At 37.5% G+C, this 21339-nt stretch overlaps 1 protein-coding gene across 1 annotated transcript in view; it reads right to left on the bottom strand.

Moving 5' to 3' along the window:
- Positions 1-21339, bottom strand: part of COP1 (COP1 E3 ubiquitin ligase) — a 301460-nt gene that overhangs the window by 189045 nt on the left and 91076 nt on the right. The gene's annotated exons all lie outside the window — the stretch shown is intronic.

Genomic DNA, 21339 nt, shown 5'->3' with positions numbered 1-21339 from the left:
AAACACAATGTTGTACATCCTTAATACAACAGAGATTGACTTTATAATAAAAATATGAAACATGAATAACAATACCACAAAGTGGCAACAAAAAATACAAGCTATCCGAAGAACTTTCACATTATCTTATTTACTTCTCAAAAATAAAACAAAACAAAACGTCAGCATGTCAGCTGTTACCCAATTTTATAAATGAAAAATAGTATGATAGAAGTTAAATTAAACCAAATTGTAACACCCAAAAGCAACCACAATTTAGCATCTTAATGTTTCATTTTAATGGTTTTTCCAAAGTATTTCTAAGAGTTTTATCTTTTATATTTTGCCTATTGCATCGTAACCATTTTCAATGCCATTAAAATGAAAGCATGTTAATTGCTGAATATCACTCAATATTATTTAAACATTTTCTTCTCACTGGAGATTTGTTTCCTTAACATAAATAACTTAATCTTGCTCTCCCTTATAAATAATTATGGAACATACATCAATCATATTATTGATTTTAAGACAGTAATAAAAATGGAATCATTCAATCAAAGAAACAAAAAGTTAGAAAGTCTTCACTATATAACACAAAAAGGCTTTCCAGAAACACTATACCAATTTAAAGCTGTCTTACTTTAACCCGGATATACTAAACTAAATTTTAAATAATAACAATGAATACTTATAGAATACTTACTGCCAGATATAAAATAAATACTATTACAAATTAGGAAAATGAAAGAAAGTTTAAACAACTTGTCAAAGACCATTCGGTTAGCAGGTAGCAAACCTAGAATTTAATCAAGGCAGCTTTCTTGTTCCATAATTCATGCCATTAACCACTAAGCTGTACTAACTCTTCAAAACAGCACCTTGTTAACTTACATTTCTTTAATGACTTGTAACAGTGAACAGTTTTTATTAGGTTTTATTACCATTGGCACCTCATCTTCTGCAACACATGCACAACTGGTAAACTAATTGAAAACTTATTCACTCAAATATTTAACAATCCTAGGCATTTTTCTAAACACTGGGCAGAAGAGGCTTTAACATGGAGTTCACTCTGGGAGAGATGACTAACAAGCAAGTCAAGAGTTAAAATATCAAAGTAATTATTAGGATAGTGATATGTGCATAGCATTAAAAGAATATGCTCCTAACCTAGATGGAGAACAAGAGGGTCTGGAGGGGCGGGGTGCTGGACACAAGACTGCATAACTGAAATTAATTCAAAAGCTGATGCAAAGGAGAGGCTAGGCCTCCCTATAATTGTGCCTAAGAGCCTCCTCCCAAATGCCTCTTTGTTGCTCAGATGTGGCCCTCTCTCTCTAGCTAAGCCAACTTGGAAGGTGAAATCACTGCCCTACCCACTACGTGGGAACAGACACTCAGGGGAGTGAATCTCCCTGGCAACATGGAATATGACTCCTGGGGAGACCCAGCATCGTGGGATGGAGAACACCTTCTTGACTAAAAGGGGGAAGTGAAAGGAAATAAAATAAGCTTCAGTGGCAGAGAGATTTCAAAAAGAGCTGAGAGGTCACTCTGGTGGGCACTCTTACACACAATATAGACAACCCTTTTTAGGTTCTAATGAATTGGGGTAGCTGGTGGTACATACCTGAAACTATCAAACTACAACTCAGAACCCATGAATCTTGAAGATGATTGTATAAAAATGTAGCTTATGAGAGGTGACAATGGGACTGGGAAACCCATATGGACCACACTCCCCTTTGTCTAGTTTATGGATGGATGAGTAGAAAAATGGGGGAAGGAAAAAAACAGACAGACAGACAGACAAAGGCACCCAGTGTTCTTCTTTACTTTAATTGCTCTTATTCACTGTAATTATTATTCTTGTTATTTTTGAGTGTGTGGTAATGAAGGTGTCAGGGATTGATTTTGGTGATGAATGCACAACTATGTAATGGTACTGTGAACAATCAAATATACGATTTGCTTTGTAAGACTGCATGGTATGTGAATATATCTCAATAAAATGAACTTAAAAAAAAAATCAAAAGCTCAGACTTAAAGGACTAACAGGAATTCATCAGGTGGAAAACTATGGGGAAAGACAGAATAAGCAGAGAAAATAACAAAAGCTGGGTGAAAGAGAAAAAATAAATTTGAAACAATACCAATAATGAATGAAATCACTCAACCTCAAAAACCATAATCAGAAAAGATGAGAGGGGCAGGGCAGGATGGCGGATTAGTGAGCTGTATGTTTTAGTTACTCCTCCAAGAAAGTAGGTAGAAAGCCAGGGACTGCATGGACTGGACACCACAGAGCAATTTGACTTTGGGTATACTTCATACAACACTCATGAACACATCGAACTGCTGAGATCAGCAAAATCTGTAAGTTTTTGTGGCCAGGGGATCTGCGCCCATCCCTGCCAGTCTCAGTCCCTGGGAGGAGGGGCCGTCAGCGCTGGGGAGGAGAAGGGAGAACTGCAGTGGCAGCTCTTATCGGAAACTCATACTACTGATCCAAACTTCAACCACAGATAGACTGAGACCAGACACCAGAGAATCTGAGAGCAACCAGACGATCAAAGAGGAGACAGGCATAGCAAAAAACAGCAAGAAAAGCTCTAAAATAAAACCAGAGCATTTCTGGAGTTCTGGTGAACACAGAAAGGAGAAGGGCAGAACTCAGGCCCTGAGGCTCATATGCAAATCCCGAAGAAAAATTGATCTCTCTGCCCCATGGATCTTTCCTTAATGGTCCTAACTGCCTTGTCTCTTAGCATTTCAATAACCCATTAGATCTGTGAGGAGGGCCCTTTTTTTTTTTTTTAATCTTTTCTTTTTCTAAAACAATTACTCTAAGAAGCCCAATACAGAAAGGCTCAAAGGCTTGCAATTTGGGCAGGTCAAGACAAGAGCAGAACTAAGAGAGCTCTGAGACAAAAGGCAATAATCCTGTGGCTGAGAAAATTCACTAAACACCACAACTTCCCAAGAAAACGGGGGTGTCCGCTCACAGCCATCATCCCGGTGGACAGAAAAACACTCCTGCCCGTCATCACCCCATAGCCCAGAGCTGCCCCAGACAACCCAGTGTGACGGAAGTACATCAAATAACAGGCACACACCACAAAACTGCGCGTGGACATCAGCCTTCCCTGCACCCTCAGCTAGTTGTCCCAGAGGTGGGAAGGTGGAGCAGTGTGAATTAACAAAGCCCCATTCAGCCATCATTTCAGCAGACTAGGAGCTTCCCTACACAGCCCAGCAGCCCAGAAACACCCTGGGGGGACGGCACTCACCTGTGACATAGCACAGTCATCCCTCAACAGAGGACCAGGGGGTGCACAGCCTGGAAGTGGGACCCACTCACAAGTCTCAGGAGCCATACGTCAATACCAAGGACTTGTGGGTCAGTGGCAGACACAAACTGTGGCAGGACTGAACTGAAGGATTAGACTATTGCAGCAGCTTTAAAACTCTAGGATCATCAGGGAGATTTGATTGTTAGGGCCACCCCCCCTCCCTGACTGCCCAGAAACACGCCCCATATACAGGGCGGGCAACACCAACTACACATGCAAGCTTGGTACACCAATTGGACCCCACAAGGCTCACTCCCCCACTCACCACAAAGGCAAAGCAGGGGAGAACTGGCTTGTGGAGAACAGGAGGCTCATGGACGCCACCTGCTGGTTAGTTAGAGAAAGTGTACTCCACGAAGCAGTAAATCTGATAAATTACAGATAAGGACTTCAATTGGTCTACAAATCCTAAAAGAAACCTATCAAGTTAAGCAAATGCCAAGAGGCCAAAAACAACAGAAAATTATAAAGCATATGAAAAAACCAGACGATATGGATAACCCAAGCCCAAGCACCCAAATCAAAAGATCAGAAGAGACACAGGACCTAGACAAACTACTCAAAGAACTAAAGATGAACAATGAGACCATAGTACGGGATACAAAGGATATCAAGAAGACCCTAGAAGAGCATAAAGAAGACACTGCAAGACTAAATAAAAAAAACAGATAATCTCATGGAAATCAAAGTGACTGTTGACCAAACTAAAAATATTCTGGATAGTCATAGTACAAGACTAGAGGAAGGTGAACAACAAATCAGTGACCTGGAAAATGAAAGCACAAAAGAAAGAATGGGGATAAAAATTGAAAAAATCGAAATGGACCTCAGGGATATGATAGAAAATATAAAACGTCCGAATATAAGATGCATTGGTGTTCCAGAAGGGGAAGAAAAGGGTAAAGGTCTAGGAAGAGTATTCAAAGAAATTGTTGGGGAAAACTTCCCAAATCTTCTAAACACCATAAATACACAAATCATAAATGCCCAGCGAACTCCAGATAGAATCAATCCAAATAAACCCACTCTGACACATATTCTGATCACACTGTAAACCACGGAAGAGAAGGAGCAAGTTCTGAAAGCAGCAAGAGAAAAGCAATTCACCACATACAAAGGAAACAGCATAAAAATAAGTAGTGACTACTCAGCAGCCACCATGGAGGTGAGAAGGCAGTGGCATGACATATTTAAAATTCTGAGTGAGAAAAATTTCCAACCAAGAATACTTTATCCAGCAAAGCTTGCCTTCAAATTTGAGGGAGAGCTTAAATTTTTCACAAACTAATGCTGAGAGAATTTGCTAACAAGAGACCTGCCCTACTGGAGATACTAAAGGGAGCCCTACAGACAGAGAAACAAAGAAAGGACAGAGAGACTTGGAGAAAGGTTCAGTACTAAAGAGATTCAGTATGGGTACATTAAAGGATATTAATAGAGAGAGGGAAAAATATATATGACAAACATAAACCAAAGGATAAGATGGCTGATTCAAGAAATGCCTTCACAGTTACAACGTTGAATGTAAATGGATTAAACTCCCCAATTAAAAGATATGGATTTGCAGAATGGATTAAAAAAAATGAACCATTAATATGTTGCATACAAGAGACTCATCTTAGACACAGGGACACAAAGAAATTGGAAGTGAAAGGATGGAAAAAAATATTTCATGCAAGCTACAGCCAAAAGAAAGCAGGTGTAGCAGTATTAATCTCAGATAAAATAGACTTTAAATGCAGGGATGTTTTGAGAGACAAAGAAGGCCACTACATACTAATAAAGGGGGCAATTCAACAAGAAGAAATAACAATCATAAATGTTTATGCACCCAACCAAGGTGACACAAAATACATGAGAGAAACACTGGCAAAACTAAAGGAAGCAATTGATGTTTCCACAATAATTGTGGGAGACTTCAACACATTACTCTCTCCTATAGATAGATCAACCAGAGAGAAGACCAATAAGGAAACTGAAAACCTAAACAGCCTGATAAATGAACTAGATTTAACAGACATATATAGAACATTACATCCCAAATCACCAGGATACACATACTTTTCTAGTGCTCATGGAACTTTCTCCAGAATAGATCATATGCTGGTACATAAAACAAGGCTCAATAAATTTAAAAAGACAGAAATTATTCAAAGCACATTCTCTGACCACAATGGAATACAATTAGAAGTCAATAACCCTAAGAGACTTAGAAAATTCACAAATACCTGGAGGTTAAACAACATACTCCTAAACAATCAGTGGGTTAAAGAAGAAATAGCAAAAGAAATTGCTAAATATATACAGACGAATGAAAATGAGAACACAACATACCAAAACCTATGCGATGCAGCCAAAAGCAGTACTGAGGGGGAAATTTATAGCACTAAATGCATATATTAAAAAGGAAGAAAGAGCCAAAATCAAAGAACTAATGGATCAACTGAAGAAGCTAGAAAATGAACAGCAAACCAATCCTAAACCAAGTAGAAGAAAAGAAATAACAAGGATTAAAGCAGAAATAAATGACACAGAGAACAAAAAAACAATAGAGAGGATAATTATCACAGAAAGTTGGTTCTTTGAGAAGATCAACAAGATTGACAAGCCCCTAGCTAGACTGACAAAATCAAAAAGAGAGAAGACCCATATAAACAAAATAATAAATGAAAAAGGTGATATAACTGCAGATCCTGAAGAAATTAAAAAAATCATAAAAAGATATTATGAACAACTGTATGGCAACAAACTGGATAATGTAGAGGAAATGGACAATTTCCTGGAAACACATGAACAACCTAGACTCACCAGCGAAGAAAAAAGAAGACCTCAACCAACCCATCACAAGCAAAGAGATCCAATCAGTCATCAAAAATCTTCCCACAAATAAATGCCCAGGGCCAGATGGCTTCACAGGGGAATTCTACCAAGCTTTTCAGAAAGAACTGACACCAATCTTACTTCAACTATTTCAAAACATTGAAGAAAATGGAACACTACCTAACTCATTTTATGAAGCTAACATCAATCTGATACCAAAACCAGGCAAAGATGCTACAAAAAAGGAAAACTACCGGCCAATCTCCCTCATGAATATCGATGCAAAAATCCTCAACAAAATACTTGCAAATCGAATCCAAAGACACATTAAAAAAATCATACACCATGACCAAGTGGGGTTCATTCCAGGCATCCAAGGATGGTTCAACATAAGAAAATCAATCAATGTATTACTACACATTAACAATTCGAAAGGGAAAAATCAAATGATCATCTCAATAGATGCTGAAAAAGCATTTGACAAAATCCAACATCCGTTTTTGATAAAAACACTTCAAAAGGTAGGAATTGAAGGAAACTTCCTCAACATGATAAAGAGCATATATGAAAAACCCACAGCCAGCATAGTACTCAATGGTGAGAGACTCAAAGCCTTCCCTCTAAGATCAGGAACAAGACAAGGATGCCCGCTATCACCACTGTTATTCAACATTGTGCTGGAAGTGCTAGCCAGGGCAATGCAGCAAAACAAAGAAATAAAAGGCATCCAAACTGGAAAAAAAGAAGTAAAACTGTCATTGTTTGCAGATGATATGATCTTATATCTGGAAAACCCTGAGAAATCGACGATACAGCCACTAGAGCTAATAAACAAATTTAGTAAAATAGTGGGATACAAGATTAATGCACATAAGTCAGTAATGTTTCTATATGCTAGAAATGAACAAACTGAAGAGACACTCAAGAAAAAGATACCATTTTCAACAGCAACTAAAAAAATCAAGTACCAAGGAATAAACTTAACCAAAGATGTAAAAGACCTATACAAAGAAAATGACATAACTCTACTAAAAGAAATAGAAGGAGACCTTAAAAGATGGAAAAATATTCCATGTTCATGGATAGGGAGGCTAAATGTCATTAAGATGTCAATTCTACCCAAACTCATCTACAGATTCAATGCAATCCCAATCAAAATTCCAACAACCTACTTTGCAGACTTGGAAAAGCTAGTTATCAAATTTATTTGGAAAGGAAAGATGCCTTGAATTGCTAAAGACACTCTAAAAAAGAAAAACGAAGTGGGAGGACTTACACTCCCTGATTTTGGAGCTTATCGTAAAGCCACAGTTGTCAAAACAGCATGGTACTGGCACAAAGATAGATATATAGTTCAAAAGAATCAAACTGAGAATTCGGAGATAGACCTCCAGATCTATGGCCAACTGATCTTTGATAAGGCCCCCAAAGTCACTGAACTGGGTCATAATGGTCTTTTCAACAAATGGGGCTGGGAGAGTTGGATATCCATATCCAAAAGAATGAAAGAGGACGCCTACCTCACACCCTACACAAAAATTAACTCAAAATGGACCAAAGATCTCAACAGAAAAGAAAGTGCCATAAAACTCCTAGAAGATAATGTAGGAAAACATCTTCAAGACCTTGTATTAGGCAGACACTTCCTAGACTTTATACCCAAAGCACAAGCAACCAAAGAAAAAACAGATAAATGGGAACTCCTCAAGCTTAGAAGTTTCCGTACCTCAAAGGAATTTCTCAAAAAGGTAAAGAGGCAGCCATCTCAATGGGAAAAAATTTTTGGAAACCATGTATCTGACAAAAGACTGATATCTTGCATATATAAAGAAATCCTACAACTCAATGACAATAGTACAGACAGCCCAATTATAAAATGGGCAAAAGATATGAAAAGATAGTTCTCTGAAGAGGAAATACAAATGGCCAAGAAACACATGAAAAAATGTTCAGCTTCACTAGCTATTAGAGAGATGCAAATTAAGACCACAATGAGATACCATCTCACACCGATTAGAATGGCTGCCATTAAACAAACAGGAAACTACAAATGCTGGAGGGGATGTGGAGAAATTGGAACTCTTATTCATTGTTGGTGGGACTGTATAATGGTTCTGCCACTCTGGAAGTCAGTCTGGCAGTTCCTTAGAAAACTAGATATAGAGTTACCATAAGATCCAGCGATTGCCCTTCTCAGTATATACCCGGAAGATCGGAAAGCAGTGACACGAACAGATATCTGCACGCCAATGTTCATGGCAGCATTATTCACAATTGCCAAGAGACAGAAACAACCCAAATGTCCTTCAACAGATGAGTGGATAAATAAAATGGGTATATACACACAATGGAATACTACACGGCAGTAAGAAGGAACGATCTTGTGAAACATATGACAACACAGAAAAGATGAGTATAAAAACTAGATGACAGGGTACACTAATGTTCAAGGGATGGATGGGAAAAGCAAGAAGCAGTAGCTGTACAGTAAACTACCAAGAAATGTATAGAAGTAGTCAGAAAACCAGAAAAATGATAGTACACTATTATAGAAACAAGGGATAAAAGAGTGATTAGTATTGCCAAATGTTTTTAACTCTTCTATTTTAATAAACTTTCCTCCTTCAAATTTTTCACACAATGCTCCAATCAAAACTGAAACCTTACTCTCCCTCAAAGACATTTCCCTATCTTGGAAATAGCTGATCATTTTCCCCAGTTTTCACTTAACTAGGTGAGGACTAACCACTTCCACCAAATCCCATGGCCATTTCCAACAGCTAGTCTTCCACTCTAACATAAAAACTCACACAAAGAAGCAAAATCACACTCTACCTTTCTTATAGTCACCTATAAACATCCCCGTTATTTTCTACTATCACTAAAGCATTTTATTAATGAACACAACTCCACACAACTTCACAAATACACACTTAATGCGTCATCTCTTGGCCTTTTCATATAATTACCTTGAAACGCTACAGTCTTGAAATCCTTATTAAAACAAAAAACATTTGTGCATTATACATAATTTCACTCAAATTCATTTTCATTCCACTTCTGAACAGGAAATATCAAAAAAAAATTTTCAAAGTCACCTTAAATCCCTACTACCAAAATTTTAAACTTTAATGTCCTAATATCTGAAGACAATGTATTGTCCTTCTAGTACCCCAAAGCTTCTGCTGGAAAATGTAACTATAGTTATATATGGAGTTTACTACATATAAGGTAAGCCACATAAAATTGCCAATATTTGATCAACCTTTACTTTCAAAAATAGCAAATTAAATATGATTCAATTTAAAATGAAACAACTAAGGTACAAATACTGCTCAGGCAGTGCATAAAACAAAATGATGAAAAATCCACCTATGTGCAAAAGTATGAAAAAGTGTGAGTGCAAGAAAAATAAAATTTTAAGTTTGGAGTAATAGAAGCTGTTTAAAGATAACATATTAATATAAGTAGTCTGCATTTCAACACAAAATTCTAAAAGGGTTTAAAGCTCTAAATTATTAGATCATCAATGCAAGATGTTTTAACACAAGGAAAAAGAATCAAGACAAAGGACAACAATTTAAAAGAAGGTAAAAGAAGAATTAGGCTAAATTCAGACTGCAAATATATTTCATAACTCGGAGAGGTGAAACCTAGAATAAAAGCATGAATAAAAAGAGTCAAGGAAAGTTTTGAAGATATATGAGGGGAAAAAAGTCCATGAAGCCAAACTACCATTATCTGAATGAAAATCAGTCACGAACTAGGAATGTTAATAGACCCCTAGATCAAATTGGCCTTAACACTATCACTGAGTTTGGGAACAAATAAAATATATAAGTCAACAAACAAACAAACAAACAAACACAATGGAACACTAAAGACAATGCTAGCTGAGAGCATGGACCGAAGACATTATCACAGTGTCCTCTCAAACACAGGACTGTGCTAAAACCTAAAGAAAACTTGCTGAAAAAAAAAAGGGGGGGGGGGATGTCTCAGAAACTTTACTAAACCAAAATGTAAAAGAATTTAAAAATGAACAGTCCTACTTTACTGACCTTTGCTTTTAGGTCAATATAATTGAATTTGACATTCATTAAGGGTTTGATAGAGATAAGCTTAAGTACTAAACTCATTATTTGAACTTTACTTTTTAAAATAAAAATAAACTATCCTCTAACAAAATAGAGAATAAATTATAGCTGACAGGACTACACTAATCACCTGACATTTGAAACTAAACAGAAGAATACACTGGTCATTAAAAACAAAAACTGATTAAAAAAAAAAAAAGGAGTAGCACAAACTGATATATACAAATTCTAAAAGTATGAAATTTAGTGATACAAAGTGCAAAGTAGAGCAAGCCAAAGTCCTTATTATCTTATAACACAACTCCACACAACTCCACAAATACACACTTAATGAACTCCATGGTTTCCTAGTTCCTATAAAGACAGACTTGATTACAAAGCTTCAACGAACTGCCCTACTGCAATTTTTAAAAGTTGAGAAGTCATATAAAAGGCAAGGGGTACATATAAGAAGAGGGGTTACTTAAAGCAAATGGAAAAAGGTGCCAACAATAGTAGACTATGGTAAGTTATGAACTAAAAAAAATATAAAAACATGTACTCAAAAGCATTATATATAAATCAAAACAAAGCTCTAAAGAAAGTTCTTTTTACTAATTCTAAAGGGAGAGAAATAGAACAAAAAATAGTGAAGAGAAACACAACAAAAAAATGGCAGACTTAAGCCATAATATATAATTATTTACACTAAATGTAAAGGTCTAAACACACCAACTAAAAAACTAACAGTGGTTTAAAAAGCAAACAAGAAGAGACCCTAAGATGGCAGCTAGGTGAGACAGGGCAAAAAACCACCTCCATGAAATATACTAGATAAAAAACAGAAAGTGACCCAGGACACCACTCCCAGTGATGCAACAGCTGGACAAGGTCTGCTATAACCACAAGCACTATGCACTTGGTGAAACCGGGAGTCCGCATTCTGAAACGAGTGAGTAAGCCGGCTGAAAGTCCCGCGGCTGCACTGCACTGTGGGGAAACTGGGGGTTGGCGTTTGGAGACAGACTAGCTATTAAAAAAAAAAAAAAAAAAAAAACCAAGGAGCGGCTGCAGTTATGACATTGAGAACCACGCAGTGAAGCACAGAAGAAGCAGGCTGTGCCAACCTCTTGGTGTCTGGCGTGGAGGACAGACTGCTGCTGATTCCCTCAGGGCCAGGGGGGCAGATGGGAGAGCCAAAAGGAGAAAGAAACTGTGTCGCTTGCAGCTGGCTCCCGACAGGCTGGAGACACTCCTCCCCAGGGCAGTCCCACAGCCCAGAGCGGCGCCAGGAACCCAGTGTGACAGGGAGTGTATCCCACAGCACTGCGCACAGCCACAGTATCGGCCGTGAACAGTGGTCTTAGGTGCACACATAGCTAGTTATCCCGGACCTGGGAAGGCGGAGCTGTGCGAAAAGGGGGGATGGGTTGAGACCCCATTCAGCCATCTTTGCATCAGGCTGGGAGCACCCCTGCACGGCCCGGCAGCCCGGGGCTTCCCTTGAGGGACGGCACGCATTTGTGACACAGCACAGCCTTCTCTCAGCAGAGGCCCTGGAAGATCACAGCTGAGAAAGGGGGCCCACTCGGAAAACCCAGTGACCCTACGTCAATGCCAGGGACTTGTGGGTCAGTGGCAGAAAAGATCTGGGGCAAAACTGAAATGAAGGCTTACACTCTTGCAACAGCCTTGAATCTCCAGGAACACCTGGGAGGTTTGATTATTAAAGCTGCCCTGCCTCCCTAACCACCCAGACACACGCCCCACATTCAGGGCGGACAGCACCAACAACACACCCAAACTTGGTGCACCAATTGGACCCCATAAGAATCAGACCCCCACACACTACAAAGACAAAGTTGAGCAGAGCTGACTTGAGGGGAATAGGTGACTCACAGACGCCATCTGCTGGTTAGTTAAAGTGTATGCCACCAAGTTGTAGTTCTGAAAAATTAGACTGATATTTTTACAACTTGAAAGAACCCTAACAAGCAAAGTAAATGCCAGGAGGCCAAAAGCAACAGAAAATCTTAGAATATATGATAAAACCAGACTATATGGAGAACCCAATCCCAAACACTCAAATCAAAATATCAGAAGAGACACAGTACCTGGCACAATTAATCAAAGGACTACAATCAAAGAACAAGAGCATGGCACAGGATATAAGGACACGAAGAAGAACATGGCACAGGATATAAAGGACATAAAGAAGACCCCAGAAGCGTATAAAGAAGAAATTGAAAGAGTAAATAAAAAAATAGAAGATCTTATGGAAATAAAAGAAACTGCTGGCCAAATTAAAAAGACTCTGGATACTCATAATACAAGATTAGAGGAAAATAAATCACGCAGTGTCCTAGAGGACCACAGAACAGAAAATGAAAGAACAAAAGAAAGAATGAGGAAAAAAATAGAAAAAATCGAAATGGATCTCAGGGATACAATGGATAAAATAAAACGTCCAAATTTAAGACTCATTGGTGTCCCAGAAGGGGAAGAGAAGGGTAAAGGTCTAGAAAGAGTATTCAAAGAAATTTGGGGAAAACTTCCCCAACCTTCTACACAATATAAATACACAAAGCATAAATGCCCAGCAAACTCTAAATAGAATAAATCCAAATACACCCACTCCAAGACATATTCTGATCAGACTGTCAAATACTGAAGAGGAGCAAGTTCTGAAAACAGCAAGAGAAAAGCAATTCACCACATACAAAGCAAACAACATAAGACTAAGTAGTGACTACTCAGTGGCCACCATGGAGGCGAGAAGGCAGTGGCATGACATATTTAAAATTGTGAGAGAGAAGAATTTCCAACCAAGAATACTTTATCCAGCTAAACTCTCCTTCAAATTTGAGGGAGAGCTTAAATTTTTCACAGACAAATGCTGAGAGATTTTGCTAATAAAAGACCTGCTCCACTTCAGATACTAAAGGGAGCCCTACTGACAGAGAAACAAAGAAAAGAGAGAGAGAGATAGAGAATTTTAACAGACATACATAGAACCTTACATTCCAAATCACCAAGACACACATTTTTCTCTGGTGATCACAGATCTTTCTCCAGAATAGACCATATGCTGGTGACATAAAACAAGCCTCAATAAATTAAAAAAAACAAACAAACAAACAAAAAAAACAATTGAATATATTCAAAGCACATTATCTGACAACAATGGAATACAAATAGAAGTCAATATTTTTTGATTTATAACTCCACTATTTACTTCCTACAGGATATAAAATACAGAAACTCTAATGACAAATCAGTGATTTTGGACTGAATGTAAAATATGCAATTTTTGACAAGAACCACATAAAGGTGGAGGAATGGAGGAGTATAGGAACATAGTTTACAGGTCCTATTGAAGTTAAGTTGGTATCAAAGAAAAACAAGATTGTCATGGATTTAAGAGGTTACATTTAAGCCCCACAGTAAACACAAAGAAAGTATCAGAGAATATGACCATAGAGATGAAAAGTAGAGTATGGGTTATGAGAAGTGGGGGAAGGGGCAATGGGGAGTTAAGAAATGAGTGTAGGGTTGCTGTTTTGAGGTGAAGGGAAATTTCTAGTAATGGATGGTGGGAAGGTGATAGCATTACAATATTCTACATGTAATTAATCCCACTAATGGAATGCTAGGGAGGGGGTGGAATGGGAAGATATAGGCTACATATATGTTTCCACAATTGAAAAAAAAAAAAAAAAAGACAGTCTCAATAGATGACAATTGAATGCCAAGGATGATCCTGGATGGGATCTGAGGATGGAGGAGAGGAGGCTCAAAGGGACACAATATAGAATGTAATATATGTAGAATATATATGTGTATATATATATATATATATGTATGTATATATGTATATATATGTAATATATGTAGAATATATGTAGAATATATATATGTAATATATGTAGAATATAGGCTCAAAGGGACACAATATAGAATGTAAACTTTGTATCAATGTTGAATTTCTTGAACTTCTTAGCTGCACTTAATGGGACTGCATAAAAGAATGTTCTTGTTCATGGGAACTGTATATGTGAATTACAGTGTTTGTTCAAGGATGTGTGCAGCTTGCTCTCATATATTCAGAAGACAGAGCAATAGATGACGGATGACAGGGAGGGAAAGAAAGAAATGGCGGTGTGACAGGATGTTAAAGTTGGTGGATCAGGGTATTGGGGGGGGGCATCAGGGTATGCTGGAGTTCTGTGTATGGGGTTTGTATTGTTTTTGCAACTGTTCCTATAACTTTGAATTTATTTCAAAATAAAATTTAAAAAAAATCTAAAAAAAAAAAAGTGGCCCAATTACATGCTGTCTCTAGGAAACACACTTCAAACGTAATACAGTAACTGATATAACAAGAAAATAAAGAACTAGTAAGGTTGCAGACATTACAATATATATAACAAATTTCACACTGCACCACCACAAACTGCAGAAAATACACTCTTTTCAAGTACAAATACTTCAAATTTTAACCAATTCGCATGCAATAAAGCAAACACCATATTTCAAAGGAATAAAACACAAAGTATTTTCTGATTACAATGCAGCTATTAACAGAAAACAAAAAATAATGAGAAAATCTCCATGTTAAAGTAAGTTTATTTCTAAATAATCAACAATTTCATAATAGTTTCCTTTATGAAACAATTATGAACACATGGAAACTATTTTAAACTAAACAAAAAACAATATGCCATATATCAAAAATGTTGGATGTAGCTATAACAAAACAAAAAATATTTAGGGTCTTAAATGCGTATTTTTTAACAACCAGTCTAAATTATAATATACACGTCCAAGTTAACAAATTAGGAACAAAGCAACAAAATAAAATGAAAGATAAAAGGATGGAAATAATAAATACCATAAATTAATAAAATGGAAAACAAACATACTGAGTATTGGCACAGTCAAAACTTACTCCTTAGATACAACTCATAAAACTGATACACCCATAGCAAGAACTGATCAAAGACATAGGAACAGAAACAATAAGAGGTATGAAGAATGAAAGATATGAAAACACTAAAAATCCTTGGGGTATTAAAAACTTAAGAGGTAACTATAATCAATCTTACACCAACAAATTTGAACCTTCGTATAAGTTAGACAACTGCTACAAAAACCACAACATATTAAAAGCAAAACATTTGATAAGCATACCTTTCCAAGTACCTGACTCAATAATTTAAAACATTCTGGAAACAAACCACAGGTCCAGATTCCTTCTTGAGCAAGAAGTATAAACATTCATTTATCTGGGATTGCATAAAAGAATGTTCTTGTCCATGGGAAAGGTCTATGTGAATTATATTGTTTGTTCAAAGATATGTGCAGCTTGCTCTCATATGTTCAGAGGACAGAGCAATAGATGATGGATGATAGAGAGGGATGGAGGGAAAGAAAGAAAGAAATGGTGGTATGACAGGATGTTGAAGGTGGTGGATCGGGGTATTAGGGGAGGGGGGTGGGGGTATGCTGGAGTTCTGTGTATGGGGTTTGTATTGTTTTTGCAACTGTTCCTGTAAGTTTGAACTTATATCAAAATAAAATGTAATAAATTTAAAAAAAAAGACACATTCATTTATCATTTGATAAAGTCTTCATGACAAAACTGAATAAGATCTGTGTAATAAAAAAAGAAATATATAGGACAATCTCATTTATCAACATAAATGCAAAAATCCTGAAAAAAAATTACCAAAAAAATCCCAGCAATATAGAAGACAATACTACATTAATGACTAAATTTGGTTAACATATAAGTGGTGAAAATACAGTGACCAATAGTCTCAGCGGGATGTCTTCTGGGTTGCACAACTGTCAGTGACAAAACTAATAATTCCTGGGCTGATAATCACGACGGTAAGTAATGCTAGCTGCAAAGTGGATTGGTTTTGTAATGTTAAACCAATGTGATTTTTAATATTAACAGAATGAAAAATGAAAATTCTATAATCATATCAGATGCAAAAAAAACTACGGAGAATACTCAAACTCCATTCATATTTAAAGAAAAAAAAATCCTCTTAGGAAACCAGGAATAGAAAATTTACTTCCTTGAATAAATAAAGGTACCTACAAAAAACCTACAGAAAACATCATACCTAATGGTGACACGTCGAAAGCTTTCCCTTTGAGATCAGCATCAAGACTAGGATGCCCCGCTATCACCACTTCTATTCATCATTGTACCGGATGTCCTAGCCAGCAGAGTAAGACAAGAAAAATAAATAAAAAATATAAGGATCATAAAGGAAGAAACTAGATGGTTATTATTTGTAAATGATAATGTGCACATGAAAAAAAATCAAAGAATCTACAAATAAATTATTAGAATTAATGAAAATTTAACATGACTCCTAGATATAAAAGTCTGCATATAAAAAACTTCTCTTTCAAAATATCAGCAATAAACAACTAAGAAACTGAAATTATAGACATGAACATCATTTACAAGAACATCAAAAATTACTGAAGACCTAGGCTTCTAGTGAAAACATGGTTGCAGTGTAAGATGCTACAGGAAATCGTTCTTCCACAGAATCACTGAATAACTAACAAAAACTAGCAGAGGCATCTTCCTCAGAACCCCAGAAAACATTTAAGGGTTGCAGTAACTGGGCAACTGGTGAATAAAAAAAAAAAAAAAAAAAGGTTTTTTAAAATGGAAAGAGAATCTCATAGTGCCTTTACTGGTCCACACCCCCCACACCCTCCCTGGCAAGGTGTGGAGCCAGCCTCTGCTCCAGTTCCAGAGAGAGGTGAGTAATCCCTATGCACATAGTGTGGTGCCTGTATGTCAGTACCAAGCTTTCAGATTATAGCTGGAAAGAATGAACCAGGAAACCTGCCTCAGGCTCAGCCCCCCAAAATGTGTCATGCAGGCAGAAGCAGCTTTGGAACAGCTAAAGCTATGTAAGAAACAATTAACTCAAAATGGCAAGGGACAAATGATTATCCACTTTAAGCGATACCACATAGCACCCTGCAGGGGAGAAAAGTCTGTTTCCCAGGGAGGTGAGGGGGAATTCTATTTTCTGTAAATGGAGGCATTCTTAGGCCATGAGCAATTACAAATGCAGGACAAGAATCAAGGAAACAAGGCAGAAGACCTTGAACTTTACATTCACCCTTTGGCTGATCTTGATAGCAGAGCAAAACTTTGAAGGAAAGCACCAGCCAACATAGAGCCAACTGGCAGGACTGTAAAAGGTGGTTTTTTGCACTGGTTTGTTTTTGTTAGCTCCAAGCACTAAAGAAAATCTCTGTCATATATCACTAGCTCGATAAAAAATTAGGGCACAAACAGCTCAGGGACTATATCCTGGGATTAATATTTTAAATCATTAAAATGTTCATAGTACAAAAAAGATTACAAGACCAAAAAAAGATGGGAAATGATGGCCCATCCAAAGAAACAGGATGCAGTTGCAAGAATCATCAATTTCAGAAATATGGCAGGATACAAGATCAAAATGAACAACCTGAAGAAGAAATCAAGACAAAAATCCCATTTACAATACCAACTAAAAGAATCAAATATCTAGGAATAAATTTAGCCAAGGAAGTAAAGAACTTACTATATGCAGAAAACTACAAAATGTTGCTAAAAGATATCAAAAAAGACCTAAGTAAATGGAAGTTCACTGCATGTTCACAGAAGACTAAATATTGTTAACATGTCAATTTAACTAAAAGCAATTTGCAGATTCATCAAAACAATTCCAATCAAAATTTCAGAAATGAAAAAGCCAATCATCAAACTTATACGGAAAGGTAAAAGGTCCTGAAGAGCCGAACTATCTTGAAAAAGAACAACAATACTGGAGGACTCATATTCTCAATTTTAAAACTTATTACAAAATTACAGTAATTAAACCAGTGTAGTACTGGCACAAAGACAGACATACAGACGAATGGAATAAAACTGACTTCAGAAATAAACCCACATGTCTATGGTCAATTTATTTTTCACAAGAGTCAAGTTCAATCAATGGGGAAAGACCACTCTCTTCAAGATGTCCAAGTACAAGAGAATGAATGCAGACCCCATACACCACATACAAAAATTAACGCAAAATGGATAAAAGACCTAAATATAAAAAACCAAAGCTATAAAACTCCTAGAAGAAAACACAAGAAAGCATCTTCAGCTCTTTGTATTAGGCCCTGGTTTCTTAGATTTTATACCAAAAGCAAGAGCAACAAAAGAAAAAATAGATAATTGGAACTTCATCAAAATTAAGAACTTTTGTGCATCAAAGGACATAATGAAAGTAAAAAGACAACCTACAAAATGGGAAAAAATATTTGGAAACCACATATGCAATAAGGGTTGAATTTCCAGAACATATAAAGAAATCCTACAACTCAACAATAAAATGACAAACAACTCAAGTCAAAAATGGGCAAAAGACTTGAACGGACATTTCTCCAAATGGTCAAAATCACATGAAGTGATGTTCAATATCATTCGCCATTAGGTAAAGACAAATCAATGGAGATAGTATGTCACATCCACCAGAATGGTTAATATAAAAAAATCTAAAAACAACAAGTGTTGGAGAGGATGTAGAGAAACAAGGACAGGCATTCATTGCTGATAGGAATGTAAAATGGTGCAGCCACTGTAGAAAACAGTTTGACAGTTCCTCACAAAATTAGGTATAGCATTACCCTATGAGCAAGCAGTCCCACTCTTAGGTATATAGCCAAAAGAAATGAAGGCAAGGACTCAAACTGATATTTGCACACTGATGTTCACAGCAGCATCACTGACCACTGACAAAAGATGGAAGGAACTTAAGAGTCTACCTAAACAGACAAATGGAAAAACAAAATGTGGCATATACATACAATCCTTCCATAGGAAGGAATGAAGTTCTGACACATGCAACAACATGGATGAACCCAAAGACACCATGTTGGGTGAAATAAGCCAGACACAAAAAGATAAACACTATATGATCTCACTGATATGAAATATTTAGAATAAGCAAATTCATCAAGTCGGAAATTACAATACAAGATACCAGGGGCCAGGGTGAGTGTAGGGACCGGGAACTTCACCCTAAATTAGTACAGAGTTTCTATATGGGATGAAGGAAAATCCGGGGTCATGGAGAATGGTGATGGTAGCAAACACTGTAAATGTAATTAACACCACTAAATTATAAAAAGTTATTAAAGAGGAAATTTGAGGTTGTATATATATATGTGTGTGTGTGGGTGTGTGTGTATATATATATATTTCTAGAATAAAATTCTTTAAAAAAAATCAGAGAACTGTACAACACAGTGAGCCCTAATGTAAATTATGGAATGTAGTTAACAGTACAACCATCATAATATTATTTCATCCATTGTAACAAAGGCACCACACTAACGCAAAGAACTAGGAATATATCTGTGCCAGTTTGAATGTATTGTGTCCCCCCAAATGCCATTATCTTTGTTGTAATCTTGTGTGAGCAGACCTATCAGTGTTAATTAGATTGTAATTCTTTGAGTGTTTCCATGGAGATGTGCCCCACCCAACTGTGGGTGATGACTCTGATTGGATAATTTCCATGGAGGTGTAACCCCACCCATTCAGAGTGGGCCTTAATCAGTGGAGCCATATAAATGAGCTGACAAACAGAAGGAACTCAGTGCAGCTGTGAGTGACATTCTGAAGAGGAGTTACAGCCAAGAAGGACACTTTGAAGAAAGCCCAGGAGCTGAGAGAGGAGCTGTGGATGACAGACAGTTTGAAGACGGCCGTTGAAAGCAGACTTTTTCTCTGGAGAAGCTAAGAGAGGACAAACACCCCAAGAGCAACTGAGAGTGACATTTTTGAGGAACTGCAGCCTAGAGAGGAACGTACTGGCAGAAACCCATTTTGAACACAGAACTTTGGAGCAGACACCAGCCACATGCCTTCCCAGCTAACAGAGGTTTTCCAGACACCATTGGACATCCTCCAGTGAAGGTATCCGATTGCTGATGTGTTACCTTGGACACCTTATGGCCTTAAGACTGTAACTGTGTAACCAAATAAACCCTCTTTAATAAAAGCCAATACATCTCTGGTGTTTTGCGTTCTGTCAGCATTAGCAAACTAGAACAATATCTTAAAAAAAGACATCTTAAGATAAGACATGTATGAAAGACATGCAAGAGCAAAGACTTTATTGAAGAACAGTAACAGCTTTACTTTAAAGCTCCAGTATCAACTACAATGTTGTATTGCCACAGGAATAAAGAAATACGCCAATCGAACAGAAGAGAGAGCCTAGAAACAAACCCACAGGCATATGAACATTGAAGTGTGATAAAAGTGATACAAGAGCAATGGCAAAAGGATGAGCTTTTTAATAAAGGATGCTTGGACAACTGGAAATTCATATAAAAATATCTCTACACCTCACATTATATACAAAAATAAATTCACGACTGAACCTAAGATGGCGGCTAGGTGAGACAGGGCAAAAAAACACCTCCATGAAAAAAACTAGATAAAAACCAGAAAGTGACCCAAAACACCACTGCCAGCTATGCACCAGCTGGACAAGGTCTGCTAAATCCACAGGGAACATGCATTTGGTGAAACCAGGAGCCTGCATTCTGAAACGAGTGAGTGACTCGGCTGAAAGTTCTGCAGCTGCACTGTGGTGTGGGGAAATGGTGGGCTGGAGTTTGGAGTTGGACTAGTTCTTTAAAAAAAAAGCCTGGGAGCAGCTGCAGATACAACAGGGAGAACCGCGCAATTAAGCACAGCGGGAGCGGGCTGGGCTAATGCCTCAGTGTCTGGTATGGAGAATACCCCTTCCCACACCCGCTGCTGATTGTCTCGAGACCAGAAGAGCAGAGGGGAGCCAAAAGGAGAAAAAAAAAATAGCATTCCTTGCAGCCATCTCCCCACCAGGCAGGGGACGCTCCTGCCCGGGACCAGACCCACAGCCTAGAGCAGCGCCAAGAAACCCAGTGTGACGGAGAATCTTTCCCGCATCACTACACACAAGCCACAATATCGGTCATGGACAGTGGCCTTTAATACACCCACGGCTGACTGTCTCAGAAATGGGAGGGCGGAGCTG

The sequence above is a fragment of the Choloepus didactylus genome, chromosome 2 (assembly GCF_015220235.1).
Source record: "Choloepus didactylus isolate mChoDid1 chromosome 2, mChoDid1.pri, whole genome shotgun sequence".
NCBI classification, from domain to species: domain Eukaryota; kingdom Metazoa; phylum Chordata; class Mammalia; order Pilosa; family Megalonychidae; genus Choloepus; species Choloepus didactylus.
The sequence above is the reverse complement of the archived record's forward strand: the minus strand, read 5'-3'. Positions and strand labels throughout refer to the sequence as shown.